Raw genomic sequence first — 14,552 nt, 5'->3', positions numbered from 1 at the left:
ACTGATCCCAGAAAATTGTCCTCTGAACACATGGCATCCTTTCCCCTTTCTATATCTGTCTCAAAAACAATAAATTAAATTAAAATGAAAAATAATAGTGGGTGCTAAAATACTTATAGGCTTCAGCACTACTTTAGCCTCTAAGCCAAAGAAGATTGCAGTGCCATCTGTATTGGGAACAGCCACCATGAACTGCCAATAGACCTCAGCTTTAGGTCACAGCATGAAGGACCATGCCCTACAGCCCATTTCATTTTAACCACTTTCCAAAGAAGCCAACGGTGCTGTTCGGGTGCTAAGAACTGCCTTTCTTCTTCCTGCACTTAGAAAAGAATGCAGTGTGCTTTGTGGAAATGGCTTGGTGATGCTCGCTTGTCTTCCCAGGTCTGTTTTAGACGTGGGTACTTGAGAAAGGTTTGTCTATGTTGATTAAGGCCACTATGCACTCAGAGCTAAACATCGGGCCTAGTGAGACACTTCAGAAAAGTCAAGTCTATGCCTGATTGGTTACTTAAATCAGCAGTCATGCTTTCCAGACTTGCTCCGTTGTGCTGTTTTGAGTAGCACGTGTCACTGCTAGTCAGTCACAGTCCTGACTCTCTTTAGTGTGCAGAGGTCCCCAGCTGCCTTCTCACTACTGCCCAGCTCCTGCCCCATGTTGCAAGTCCCAAGTTTTCCAGCTTTGGTTTGGTCCTAGAACTCCTTCACTCACTTTCCTCATCTTCTTCAACATGTACCTTGAGGACTTGGGAGTCATGAAGGAGAAAAGGAGTCAGTTTGGGGCTCCAAGGTCATCTACTCCTGTCCTTAAATTTCTTTCATTTATTTGAATATTAATTCTTGACCTTAATTACCATGAGCAGGGGCAAAAGACAAATAACTAGGCAGAGGTATCATTCTTGTTAGAGAATTCAATTTTTTAAAAAAGTAGCAGAGCACATGGCTCCTTCCATAGCTGGAAGGAGGAGGGAATTCCCCAAGATGTTCATTCAGACCCACGCACTGTCTCCACTCTGTCACAGACAAATAGCATCGTTGTAGCCTTTAGATTCAGAGACTACCCCATGGTCTCTTGGGAGACTTCTTGGAGAACAGCCCATCTCTCTGCTACAGTCCTGGATCCCCCTCCAAACAGAGTGACATGAGAAAGTTACTATATTTGCTTGAGGTTATGAGAACATGTCTTTTTTTTAAATTAACTGGTTAATATCAAAGGTTTGTCAAATTTTTATCATTTTTTATTAAAACATCACAAGTAGCATAATATAAACATTTATATAAAGTACCAATGTCAATAAAAATACTTTTCCCCCTCTTATGGTAATCAGTTTAGGGTCCTTTCCATTTTGACATTGAAAAGAAAATTTACTGACTTACATTACATTTATTCTTTAAAAGATTTTCTCAACAAAAACATTTTTAAAACTTAATTTATCTTCCATCCCAGCCACAGTTTCCTTCCTTCCTCTCCTTTCAGTCCTTTCCCCATAGCCCTGAGTCCACTCCTCCTTCATTTCTGCTCAGGAGATGGTGGGTCTCCCACAGATATCAATAAAACATGGCATATCAAGTTATTGTAAGACTAAGCACCTCTCCATACATTATGGCAGTGCAAGATGACCCAGTGTGAGGGGTAGGGTCCCAAAAGCTAATGAAAGGATCAGCGACTAAGTAAAAAATTTAAAGACAGGTCATATAGTGCAGGTTTGCCTGGGATTCTTACATAGCCCAGGCTGCTCTAGAACCTGCGGTTCTCTCAAATTAACCTCCGACATTGTAGGACGACAGGTGTATATGACTGTGACTATTTAAATCTAAATTAATGACAAATATTTCTTAGTAATAAAAAAGTGTTCATATCTGGAAAATACAGCTAAAGCAGACTTACAGTGTTTGTACAATAATGCCCCTAAATAGCTGATTTCAGTGCTGGGATTAAAATAATATTGAGTAGAGCCTTGCAAATATGGAAGGATCATGCGGAATATACTTGGCTTCATTCCACTATATTTTAAGAGAACTGTGTTATAGCACTGTTTAAAAATAGATTTTTAAAAACAACTACTAGACTTTTATTGAAATGTAACACACATAAAATTCCTGTATACGCTAAGATTTTACATACTGAGAACAAGACTCCCATGGACGAAACAAACAGAAACTACCCAGTTGAAGGCCTTGCTATCTGGAAGATTCAAGGTAGCTGACGGGGCTTGGATGAGACTAGTAGAAGAGTGGAAAGTGAGCATCACTGGTCCCTGAGCTGGACATTCAGGAAGGGGTTTGTGGTCATTGGCTGCTCCTCTCTAGCCTCGTAGCAATGGCTGCTTTCAAGAGAAGAGGACCCATAATATATCTCTTAGGCATTTTTCAATAAGGAAAGCCCTATTCTTTTACCATGTAATGTCTAGCATGGTAATATGCAGACTATAAAAATCCAAACTGCCCTATCGTTGCTGGCTTAACCAAGATGAGTAACTTCAACAAATGGCAGACTGTACCCCACAAAGGCTTTCAGTCTGTGCTGGTGCCTAGCATTTTAGTAATACTGAAAGGGGAATTAAAATCATGACTGAAATACGTCATGAGATAAAAGAAACAAGGACAGGCATCTGCATGAAAGGAACTTAAAAATTGTAGGAATTTTCTAATGACAGAAGCCTATGATAAGAGAATTACTTCCAAGAACAAACCAGATATCTAATTCTGTAGCAAGAGAAGGCATTGACAAATGTAACTCACATGTGTGCATGCTTCTAAGTGCAAACACACATATGTGTGTGCATGCAAAGTCACCTAATTTGGTCATCCAAAGTCTAAAAGGTAAGAACTGACAAGTTTGAGAATAAGGACAAATGAAACTATTGATTTCTTTTTGTCTTAGTGACAGTGTCCTTTGCTTTACAGAAGCTTCTCACCCACTGACTGGGAGAAGATCTTCACCAACCCCGCAACTGACAAAGGTCTGATCTCCAAAATATATAAAGAACTCAAGAAACTAGACCGTAAAAGGCTAATCAACCCAATTATAAAATGGGGCACTGAGCTGAACAGAGAATTCTCAACAGAAGAAGTTCAAATGGCCAAAAGACACCTAAGGTCATGCTCAACTTCCTTAGCGATCAGGGAAATGCAACTCAAGACAACTTTAAGATATCATCTTACACCTGTCAGAATGGCTAATATAAAAAACACCAATGATAGCCTTTGCTGGAGAGGGTGTGGAGAAAGGGGTACACTCATCCATTGCTGGTGGGAATGCAAACTTGTGCAACCACTCTGGAAAGCAGTGTGGCGGTTCCTCAGGAAATTCGGGATCAACCTACCCCTGGACCCAGCAATACCACTCTTGGGAATATACCCAAGAGAGGCCCTATCATACTACAAAAGTATATGCTCAACTATGTTCATAGCAGCATTGTTTGTAATAGCCAGAACCTGGAAACAACCTAGATGCCCTTCAATAGAAGAATGGATGAAGAAAGTATGGAATATATACATATTAGAGTACTACTCAGCAGTAAAAAACAAGAACTTCTTGAAGTTTGCGTACAAATGGATGGAAATAGAAAACACTATCCTGAGTGAGGTAAGCCAGACCCAAAAAGAGGAACATGGGATGTACTCACTCATATTTGGTTTCTAGCCATAATTAAAGGACAGTGAGCTTATAATTTGCGATCCTAGAGAAGCTAAATAAGAAGGTGAATCCAAAGACAAACATATAGGCATCCCCCTGAATATTAACCTTCATCAGGCGATGAAAGGAGACAGAGACAGAGACCCAAATTGGAGCACCGGACAGAAATCTCAAGGTCCAAATCAGGAGCAGAAGGAGGGGGAGCACGAGCAAGGAACTCAGGACCGCGAGGGATACACCCACATTCTGAGACAATGGGGATGTTCTTTCGGGAATTCACCAAGGCCAGCTGGCCTGAGTCTGAAAAAGCATGGGATAAAACCGGACTTGCTGAACATAGCGGACAATGAGGACTACAGAGAACTCAAGAACAATGGCAATGGGTTTTTGATCCTACTGCACGTGCTGGCTTTGGGGGGGCCTGGGCGGTTTGGATGCTCAACTTACTAAACCTGGATGGAGGTGGGCGGTCCTTGGACTTCCCACAGGTCAGGGAACCCTGATGGCTCTTCAAGCTGATGAGGGAGAGGGACTTAATCGGGGGAGGGGGAGGGAAATGGGAGGCGGTGGCGGGGAGGAGGCAGAAATCCTCAATAAATAAATAAATTAAAAAAAAAGAAACTATTGATTTCTTTGTATAGATAAGCACTGATTATTTTTGTCAAGATCCCCTGTTACAGCAAGGTTGTAAGATTCTCTTCACACTCCAACAGAATAAACGTTTGCTTGTGTGTGTATGCATGCATTCTATATGTGTAAGTGCTTATGAGCATACATTTACGTGGAGGTGAGAGGAGAGGGCAGCCTTGAGGCCATTTCTTAGGCGCCATCCACCTTTGTTTATTTTGGCGACCTACTCTGATGGCCTGGAATTTGGAGAGTAGGCTAAGCTGGTTTGTCATCAAGCCCCAGAGATCTGCCTGCCTCCACCTCTATGGCATTCCATAAATGCCATGATTATAAGCACTTATCTTTGATTTCTCCTATCTACATCCAGTTCTTTTCTTGGGGAGGGGGGGAAGAAATCAAAGTATTTTTATTTGTAGATCATATGATAATATACATGTGTGACCCTAAAATTTCCACCAGGAAACTCTTACAGCTATAAAACACTTTCAGCAAATTAATTGGATACAAAATTATCTCAAAAAAAATCAATAATCTTCCTATATATGAAAGGCCAAACAGACTAAGAAACAAATAAGTCCATAGGATGCCTGTCCCTTTCTGAATGGAGATGGAGAAGGAGTAGATGGGAAGGTAGACAGGTGGGAAAGGGGAGGGGTTGGGAGGAGAGGATGGAGGGGAAACTGATTGGTATATAAAATAAATGAAAACGTTAACTAAAAAAAATAAAATAAAGAAACAAAAGGAAAAGAGATGTTCACAATAGCCTCAAATAATATAAATATCTTAAGATAACTCTAAGCAAACAAGCGAAAGACTTGTATGATTAAAAACTTTAAGACATTGAAAAAGAAATTGAAGAAGATATCAAAAGATGAAAGACTCTTATATGCTCATGAATCAGTAGGATTTTTTTAAAAAAATATGGAATGCTTCACGAATCTGCGTGTCATCCTTGCACAGGGGCCATGCTAATCTTCTCTGTATCATTCCAATTTTAGTATATGTGAGTTGATATACTATTACTGATGAGTGGTAAACTGGCATAGAATGGATCATTTAGTTTGAACAGTGAACTTTGTATATTTGTGCAAAGGTATTTGTCTACACAGTTTTGAAAGCTGTAAAACTTCTGGCTATAATTACACAGGCTGGAGTAGAGCCTGTATCATTTCAGGCTGGAGGATCTGGGAGGTGGTAAAGAGAGCCTAGAGACTGGAATGATTTTCACTAAACCTGGGTGATATTCATCTTCCCCCTGCACCAAAGTGAAAATAGATTATGCTATGTTGAAAATAAGTTCCAAAGTCTGTGTGTAGATTCAGAATATGGTGCTATTTGAAGTTAGCTTTCACAATCCAACATTGTTTCATATAGGGTGAAAAGTTCTTTGGTGAGTACCCTGGGGAGTCGAGACAGGACAGCATGGGTGACCCAGAGCATGAATGCCAACCTGATGTGGGATTCCCCTCTGTATGCTGTGAATACCATTGGTTAATAAAGAAGCTGTTTTTGGCCTGTGATAGGGTAGAGTAGCGCTAGGCAGGGTGGGGGGGGGAACTAAACTGAATGCTGGGAGAAAGGAGGTGGAGTCAGAGAGAAGCTATGTAGCTCCACAAGAGACACACGCCAGAACTTTACCCCATAAGCCACAGCTACATGGCAATACATAGATTAATGGAGATGGCCTAATTTAGGATATAAGAGTTAGCCAGAAATACGCTTAAGCTATTGACCAAACATTATTGCAAATAATATGGTTTCTGTGTGATTGTTTCCGGGCTGAGCTGCCGGGAAAAAATAAAAAACCTCCTACTACTACATCAGTCTGTTATTTCTTTCCTTTAGATGTGTTTGCTCATCTTTAACTGTGATTTCTTTGAGTGGTCTGGAATTTTCATATAGATAATGAATGCACTGTGCCCAGTATACAAGCATCACCCAATTGCTGGCAATTGCTCTAAGAATACCAGTTGGGTAAGAGATAGGAAGTAAATAAATAAAAACGAAGTCCTTTCTAAAGTGAAAAACCCCTTCCTTTTGACCAGGTTCTATCATACCAGTTATTCAAAAACATCAGTGAGCCCCTAGGAGACTGGCTGGGATGAGAAAACCAAAGCAGGGGACCAGATGCTTTACGGGAAACCAACCTGTAAATAAACCCATGGCTCCTTGTGAACACCTTATCCTCCCAGCACTTCCTCTTGAAGAATACTCTGAATGTTGGCTTTAGCAATTGTCTGCCATGGACAAGAGAGGAGACCCCTCCAATAGTTCATCTGATGTCTAGCAGGTTTATCAGCTGAGCTCCCCTGGGTGTAGGGCAGCGACCACAGCAGAAGAATACCTATGGAAGACACAGACTATCGCTTCCCATTCTACAACCCCTGGTATTTCAGTATGACTCCTCTGTGGTCTTCAAAACACCTTCACTGGAAGTGGCTTTTCCTTGTCCTTCATATAGATCAGGATACACTGGGGAGGGTCAAGCCTCTAGTATCCTAGTCACTGTGGAGGCAATTAGGATTCAACTCTAAAACTTACTATGAAATATAGAACCTGCTGGAAGCAAGAAGAGCATGGCTAGGAAATGCAGGCACAATTAGTGAAAGTACTGGCCATAAATTCAGGCAGAGAACTGTAAAAGCAGGGTGAAGGAGAGGGGGAGGAAGAGGGAGGGGGCGAGGGAGCTGAAGGACCATGGAGGGCGGGAGGGAAAAGGAGGGCCTTGCTGTTACCATCGACTGGTAAAAGTCTACTTCATTTTCTTAGACTTGCCATGATTACAATGAAATGTTAAACTCACGAGTAAACACACCCCTGAGCTATGGCAGAGAGCATGCTGCACTAGGCCCGAGGACTCCTCACTCTGGACTAATGTAAGCCTTTTTCTTTTCTGCATTCCCCAGTCTCAGCTGTTCTTTTATTTTGATTCCCTATAATTTATTACATTTCCGGCTAATCCCGGGAATCCCGTCAGAACTAGAGACTTTTAAGAGAAATTGTATTAGATCCGAGTTTAATGACTTTGAAACAAATGGTCTAGTTGATTTGTCTTGCCAACGGGGGCTCATTAAGAATGTCCTAACTAAGGGGACTCCCATGCAGTTGCAGATACATTTAGTATTGGAATACTTATTAGTTATTTTGAGCTTCTAGACTGAGGTGTGAACAGAACCCCTGCTGAAAACAATGGGACTGGCTCTCAGTCTCTAGAACAGAGTACAGCTAGGCTCAAACCCTTGCAAGAACTGAGCTACCAGGCATTGTACAGATGACGGTATCTGTCACCCACTGCACGTTAAGAGGAGGCAGAAATGCAGAGGAGCTTATGTCAGGGGAGGCATCAGCAGGTCTTCCCAGCAGCTAGGGTGCATGGCACCATGTATTTTGCAAGGCAATAACCATTGTAGATGGAATGCATGAACAGATTTTGGAGAAGACACTGACCAGTAAATGCATTCTGGATTTGATAACAGGAACTGGAGACAGCGAAGGAGCACACTCTTGGTGGGAGATATAAGGAAATAATTGCCAAGCGGTTTAGGCTTATGCACGTAGACCACAGCTAAGATGGAATGATTCTGGATTGGTGAAGAGAAGGCATCAATGATCCCAGAGGTGACTGCAGGACAAAGTCCTCCCAGCTTTGGCACCTCTGGATGTCCCTGTTTCTTCCTCCTTTCCACCCCTCTGGAGTCTCTGCCGGTTCATCAGTGAATAGCCTTTCCCTCACCTCCTCACACTACTCAGGCCTTTTCTTCTGGTGGTGATCTCTCTGCTTTTGTCTTTCTCCAGTCCTTCTTTCTAGCCAAGCCCGATTCATCTTTTGGTGCCAATGGTAACACCACTATTGCAAAAAGACCACCGGATGTGCTGTGCCTCTTTTTACTGTGTTGTTTTTTCATCCTGCAGGTTTCTTTTGCATCATGTAGTAATCACCTAAATATTACCAGTCTTCCTGGCTTATGGAAGATCTTTGAAGTCAGAGACCTTGTCTATCTGTTGCTGCATTCCCACTATCCACCCCAGTACTTGGAATATTCATAGCTAAATAAGTGAAACAGATTGGATGAGTATTAGACACTTACCTGACTAATGACTTCAAACTGGGTATTCTGGAAGAAGGTATGAAGCCTATGTAAAAGGTGATTGCAGACTAACTTCTAGAAGCAGATCATAGATGCAAAGGGTGCACTTTGGCTTCATGAGAGGATGTTGTAATAGTATCACTTGGAGAAGATTTAAAATAATAATAAACACTCAAATGACTTAGGATTCTTAGGCTTGTAATAAATTACTAGTATGCGTTATGATTAAGAGGCAAATTCTTATCTTATGGTAAGAAAACTACTCTGCTGGCATATCTCCTTCAGCTACTTTACTAGAGAAAACACCATTTCAGCAAAACTGAGGATCTGACTCTACACACTGGTTTTCTGTTCTTAAGGGACATAAGAATGGACACACAGTAACTGCCATCAGGGCCCGGGATGGCGTCTTCAAGACCAGGAAAGGTTCATTCCATTCTAGAAAAATGAACAGCAAAATCACAGGCTAAGAAACTGAATTTTCATTCTATTTTGAGGTAGAGATACTGGATACAAGTCTAAAGATGACCAAGAGTGTCTAAAAGGGACACGATCTAATTACCATCATTGCTATAAAAAGATCATGTTCCAAGGGGAAAAGCAGGCTCAAGGCAGGTGTGGGAAGGCCACAAAAGGGAAGCACACTCTTGCTCCTGAGTCTCTTTCTTGAGCTGATCCACATAGCTGGTACTTGCCCCTTGTTATAGAAGACATGCCTGACACTTTGGATGTTTTAAAAGGTACTTCTTTAATTTTTGGCCGTAAGTCTGGATGCTTATAAGGCGAAGGCTTTCTCTTCAGTAATACTGTTTTCAGGAAGTGGGTATTTGATCCTCTGGGCCAGTTGCCTGAAAGCGGTGTGACACAGATCGCTGCAGTGACCTCTCAAAGGCAAAGGCACCTGCCATTTGACTCTGGAATCCTTCTGCACACGTGACTTTATTCAGAGGTCTTGGGCTCTTCTTAGTTTCTTTTTTAAAAGGTTTATTTCTGGTTTTAGTTGTCTATATGTGTGTATGGGATGCTGGCAGAGGTTAGGACAGGGTACCAGGCCAGATCACTTAGAGCTGGAATCACAGGTGGTTGTGAACTGTACAGCGTGGGTTCCGGGAATAGCATCTGGGCCCACTGGTAGAGCAGAAGCCACCTGCTGAGTCATTTCTCCAGTCCCAATGGCCCCCTTTTATAGCCCTGTGACAAGTGTCCAGTTGGAGTTAAGTAAAAATGCAAATACGTGCCCAGAATGGTAAAAACATTGAAATTTGTCTTCAGACTAATGCCATGTTTATATCATACCCTATTTCAAGATACAGAGTGAAGTCAGTTCGACAAAGGGAGTTTAAGATTTCCTCATATCCTATGTGTTGGACAAGAGACAGCATAATATTGAACTGAGAAGACTGTGTGACTAAAGAGAACTGGGAGGAAAAAAGAATTGTAAAGATTCCTGAAAAAGACTTTAAATCAGAATGCAAATGAAAATTAATCTGGGGTATACAAGAAAGGAAAAAGAAGGAGCATCCTAATAGTCAAGAATTAGAAAGGTAAGATTGTAAGCATAAGCTATTTGTAAAAAATAATAAAAAACATTTTATAAAAATCTTTATTTCTATAGTATTTTTTCTCTATAGTGTAACAGGCAATTAAAGAATTTTCTCTACTCTTTTGTAGCTAAAATAGTGCATTTGAGGTGAAAATTATTCACATAAACTATTTAAAATTGGAACAACATTTAACACATGTAAATGTCTTTGGCAGAGAGTCCCGGAAATTAGGCTCTATTTTAGTAGAATGAGGGAAGGAACATGCCGGAAGCATTACTTTGGCCACAACTTTACCATCCCTCAGGAAAGCTGCCAAATCTTCGCAGCATGTGGACCTGTGAGAAGCAGCTCCGCTCATCTCTGAGCCCAGGATATTCTTTCACCCAAATGAGCATACCCTCTTAAGAGCTAATAAGTAGATAGAAGTAACACTTACCCTGGGGAGTCATGATGCTGTCTGCTTTCTAGATAGTAAAAACAAACAGATCTACCAGTGAAGGACAGGAAGAGGGGGCAGAGCAGAATGGAGGCGGGAGCCTATCCAGAGACACCCCAGCAGAGCATGAATCAGAAGAACTGAGCAGGGCATTGGCTTCAGGGATGACTTCAACAATGGAACACTTTATGGATCGCTTCCTAAACTTAAAGCAAAGAACTAAGCAGAATCAATAAGACCATGTCCCTAAGATATAAAGATGGTCCAAACTTAGCTTTTATGAATATATTTTTAAATGTTTGAAAAATACATGTGTCTCTATGTGGTTGCACATAATTGCAGGTGTCCAGAGAGGCCAGTATAGGGTATTGGCTGCCCTGGGGCTGGAGACCGCTGTGAGCCACAAAGTAGGTGCTGGTGACCAAACTGCTTCCTTTGCAGGGACAGTACTTTCTCTTAACTGCTGTGACATCTCTCCAGTCTCAAAAGTACATTATTAAAGATGAAATTTTAACAAAATATTTTTAAGGCTGTTTTGAAGACATTTGCCTCCAGAATCCTCCACTCTAATCATGAATTTACATAATTTACTTTAGTTAATATTTGTTTATAGGATAAATAAATAATATTTTAGTCAAGTTTTAAAATTTTAGATAAGTTTTCACATAGTCCAGGCTGACCTTGAACTTACTATTTAGCTGACATGAAGTTGTATGTAGCCGACATGATGGTGAGCTGATTTTTGGGCCTCTACCTTCTAAGTGCTGTTCTTACAGGTGTAAATTATGTCCAGCCCTAATTCATTTCTTTTAGCAAAGAAAAAGGGAAACAAATCAAGACAGTAGCTCCAATAGGAATGCCTAATGCCCAGCAGTTGCGCTAATCCGAAATGGGGATGCGGCTTCCGAAAGGATCTGGAGGAAGCAATATTGGCTTCCGAAAGGATCTGGAGGAAGCAATATTGGCTTCCGAAAGGATCTGGAGGAAGCAATATTTGTTGTCTGGACAGGTCGGCAGCATCTACACATAGAAGAACAGCGAGTGGAACGAGAAGCCCTAAAGCCGCATGAGTACGCATATGCGTGCCTCTCTCCACTCTCCGGGTCTACACAGTCCCTTTCAAACCCCTGCCTGCCTGGCTGTCACTTTGCTGCTCCCCTTCCCCCCTCCACACTGTACTAGTCACCTCACTTGGATATTTAAAATGGTTTCCTGAGTAGTCTCTCCACCTTCACTCAGTTCCCAGTTCAACCCCTTCTTCACATAAAGCTGGTGCTGGAGGAAAACACGACCGCTTTGCCCTTCCTTTCTTTTGCTTTTTATAGGTTTCCCACTTGTGCCTTTAGAGAAGACCGAGAGGCCACATGGGTCATGTAAGTCCTTGCCAGCTCTGCTAGCTTCCTTCCCGTCATCGGCACTCAGACCCCCCGTGTCCCTCCAACACTGGCTTTTGTATGCTCCTTATGTGCCAAACTAAACCCGGCACACCCTTTGCTATGTTGTTCTGTCCTCCTGAAAACTTGCCCATCATGCACCTCTTCTCTTTGCTAGCTCAGCTCCCATCTTAAGCCTCAGGATTTATTGTCAGAAAAATTTTCCCTTGCTTCAAGCTAACTTAAATTCCCTTACTATTTTTGTTCATGAAATTGATTCCCTGTCTCCAGACTCATACATTCGTGTAGGCCTGGACCTCAGTAATATGGTCGAGGACCTAGTAGGCATCAGTCAACTGTTCTAAGACAGAAAGGCCCAGCCAGGCTCTCATGTGACTCACATTAGACTCCATGTGCAATGAATGATCTATTTATCCATATATCTGTTTAGTAGAGTCCTTTCTTTGGGGGGTGTGAGCTCTATCAGACTTAGGTACAAAGTTAAAATCTGATCAGTTTTCTAAGTGCTTTAGTGACCGAAGTAATTGTAAATCCAGTCACAAATGCATTGGTGTTTTCCCCGCTTTAGAAATAAGTGAATCAGCAGGATTAGAAGGACCACTGGCTTTCTTCCTCTCATTTTCCTGGCTCCCATGCAGTAAGACTTTTGATACATTTCTAGTCAAAGGACAGTGCATACAGGTGATAGCAGCGGTCTCTATACCTGGCCCTCTAGAAGCTTCCATATATGCTCACTGTAATTTCGTCTTTAGATTTTGGACTAGAAACAAAGGACTCTGGACTCCTAGAAGATGGGAAAATTCTAAAAGGAAAGGGCCCTTGTTGCTGTTATTGCATGGAGAAGCACCTCCTGCTGGTCAGGGATAACTTGGGTATGGGAGGAAACACACCCTATTACCTGCAATCTTTCATGCGTGTGGATTAGCTAAGGTTGGAATTTAAGGATACAAGTCACAGAGGCACAATGCCATCCCACTTTGTATTCTATGTGTATTTCTGCAAAGGGGACTAAGTACAGCTCATCTTACCGTCACATTTGGTCTATAAAAGTCAAATATCTTTAATCCTAGTAGAATTCTGTGACCTTTCAATCATTAACTTTGTTAACTGCAAGTGGAGATTTGTAGAGAACAATAGACAGTTTAAATGCACGGACCATGCTTTAAAAAAAATTGTTTTTACGAAATGATAACTGATGATATAACGCTTTTAAAATAGAAGCAATTTAAAATATGCATCTTAATCCAAACAACAAAAACCTGTGGAAAATCAGGTTGTGTAAAAGTTGAAACTGCTATTAATAATCCTCTAGTCAATGTATGGCATTTACCTAATACCTAAGAGTGACTATGGGCATTATATAACTAACACTAGATAGAAAAAAAAACTTTATCCCTAATAATGTATAAAATATGACATAATTTCTTATTGTTTATGTGAGCTATATCCTTCTAAATTTAAACTGCTCATCTAAAAGCAAGTTTATTGGTAATTCTAGAAGCCATCATTTAAGAGTATTACAGACCTAACAGTAATTCAAGTAATGTGCAATTTTCAGTGTGAACATTTATCATCTAATGAAGAATTTTATATTATTATTTGAGTCATTATGAAGAACCCATTACAACAACCTTTTAACATAAGAATTAAAGGTTATGGGTTGCTGAGGAAGCAGGAAGTAGAATCAGACATGACCTAAAATTCTCAACACTAATGTGATGTCACATAGTTACAGTCCTAGGACTCTGTGGACCTGATGAAGACTCTGAATTCAAGGAAAGTCTGGGCTACATCATGAGATCCTGTTTGAAAATGACACTAAACAAACAAACAAAAAACCACCCAAATCCACAAGAACCAAAAACTCAACCCTTGAAGAACTGTCAGCTAAGTAAATACATACATCATCTACTGAGGAAAAAAAACAGACCATATGATTCTTTTAAAAGCAAAAATAGGAAGCAGGGGTTTCTTTATCTAGCTAATTTTTAATATTTAGCTGAAACTAGTAGAGTATGTGATTGAAATTTTCCTAGAAAAAATAATGAACAAATCAGATACAATTCTTCACAAAATGACCACAGGAATAGGAAATAAGTAAATGATATGAATCAGATTTTAAAGTCACCAGAGACGAGGAAGCATTTGGAGTGTTTTTGGTCTCCCACTCTTAGAGTTTTCTCCTATTAGGGCCTTTCAGAAAATACTGGGAAATGATAGAGACCCCCATTTTCATCTATAACATCTTCTGGATATTGCTTTCTCAGAGCTCGTTTCTTGTGTTATAATAATTTTTTCATCCTCCTACATATCTACTACAGATACAACATTTGATACCCATTGAGGTTTAATCCCCTGTATCTACATCTAGAGATACAAATGAGTAGATTTTAACATGAATCAGCATATATAGAATTGAGAGAGTCTGCTCTATTATTGAATTTAATATCTTTATTTAATTCAGAGCCTAAATCTTCATATTCCCCATGTCAACAGTAACTCTCAATTTCTTGCTTCCATTCTAGGGTAAGATTAATAGCACTTTCCAGACTTTGGCAATACCATGTACATGCTCAAAGACCCATACACACATTTTGTTAGTAGTCATGAGCATTACTGTAGTGGCTGTATCCAGGTCACTATAGCATCAGGCATTGAGGATTAGAAATACGTCGAAAATTAAATCATTCATTCAGCTAAGATCTCCACACAGTGTAAAAATATGTCAACATCTTCCACAATCATAATCTATAAGCTATAGACCAGTTTTATAAAAATTATTCTTCTTCTTTAATCCCAGCACTCGGGAGGCAGAGGCAG

The 14,552-nt window shown here is 40.6% G+C and overlaps 1 protein-coding gene and 1 non-coding gene across 11 annotated transcripts in view; both read right to left on the bottom strand.

Moving 5' to 3' along the window:
• Dtna (dystrobrevin alpha) overlaps nucleotides 1-14,552 on the bottom strand; it is a 370,950-nt gene that overhangs the window by 206,416 nt on the left and 149,982 nt on the right. The window lies entirely within an intron of this gene.
• LOC113457115 lies at nucleotides 5,186-5,293 on the bottom strand. The gene has a single exon (XR_003377751.1). It is a non-coding gene; the product is annotated as a U6 spliceosomal RNA (small nuclear RNA).

This window comes from Microtus ochrogaster, chromosome 18 (genome assembly GCF_000317375.1).
Source record: "Microtus ochrogaster isolate Prairie Vole_2 chromosome 18, MicOch1.0, whole genome shotgun sequence".
NCBI lineage: Eukaryota > Metazoa > Chordata > Mammalia > Rodentia > Cricetidae > Microtus > Microtus ochrogaster.
The sequence above is the reverse complement of the archived record's forward strand: the minus strand, read 5'-3'. Positions and strand labels throughout refer to the sequence as shown.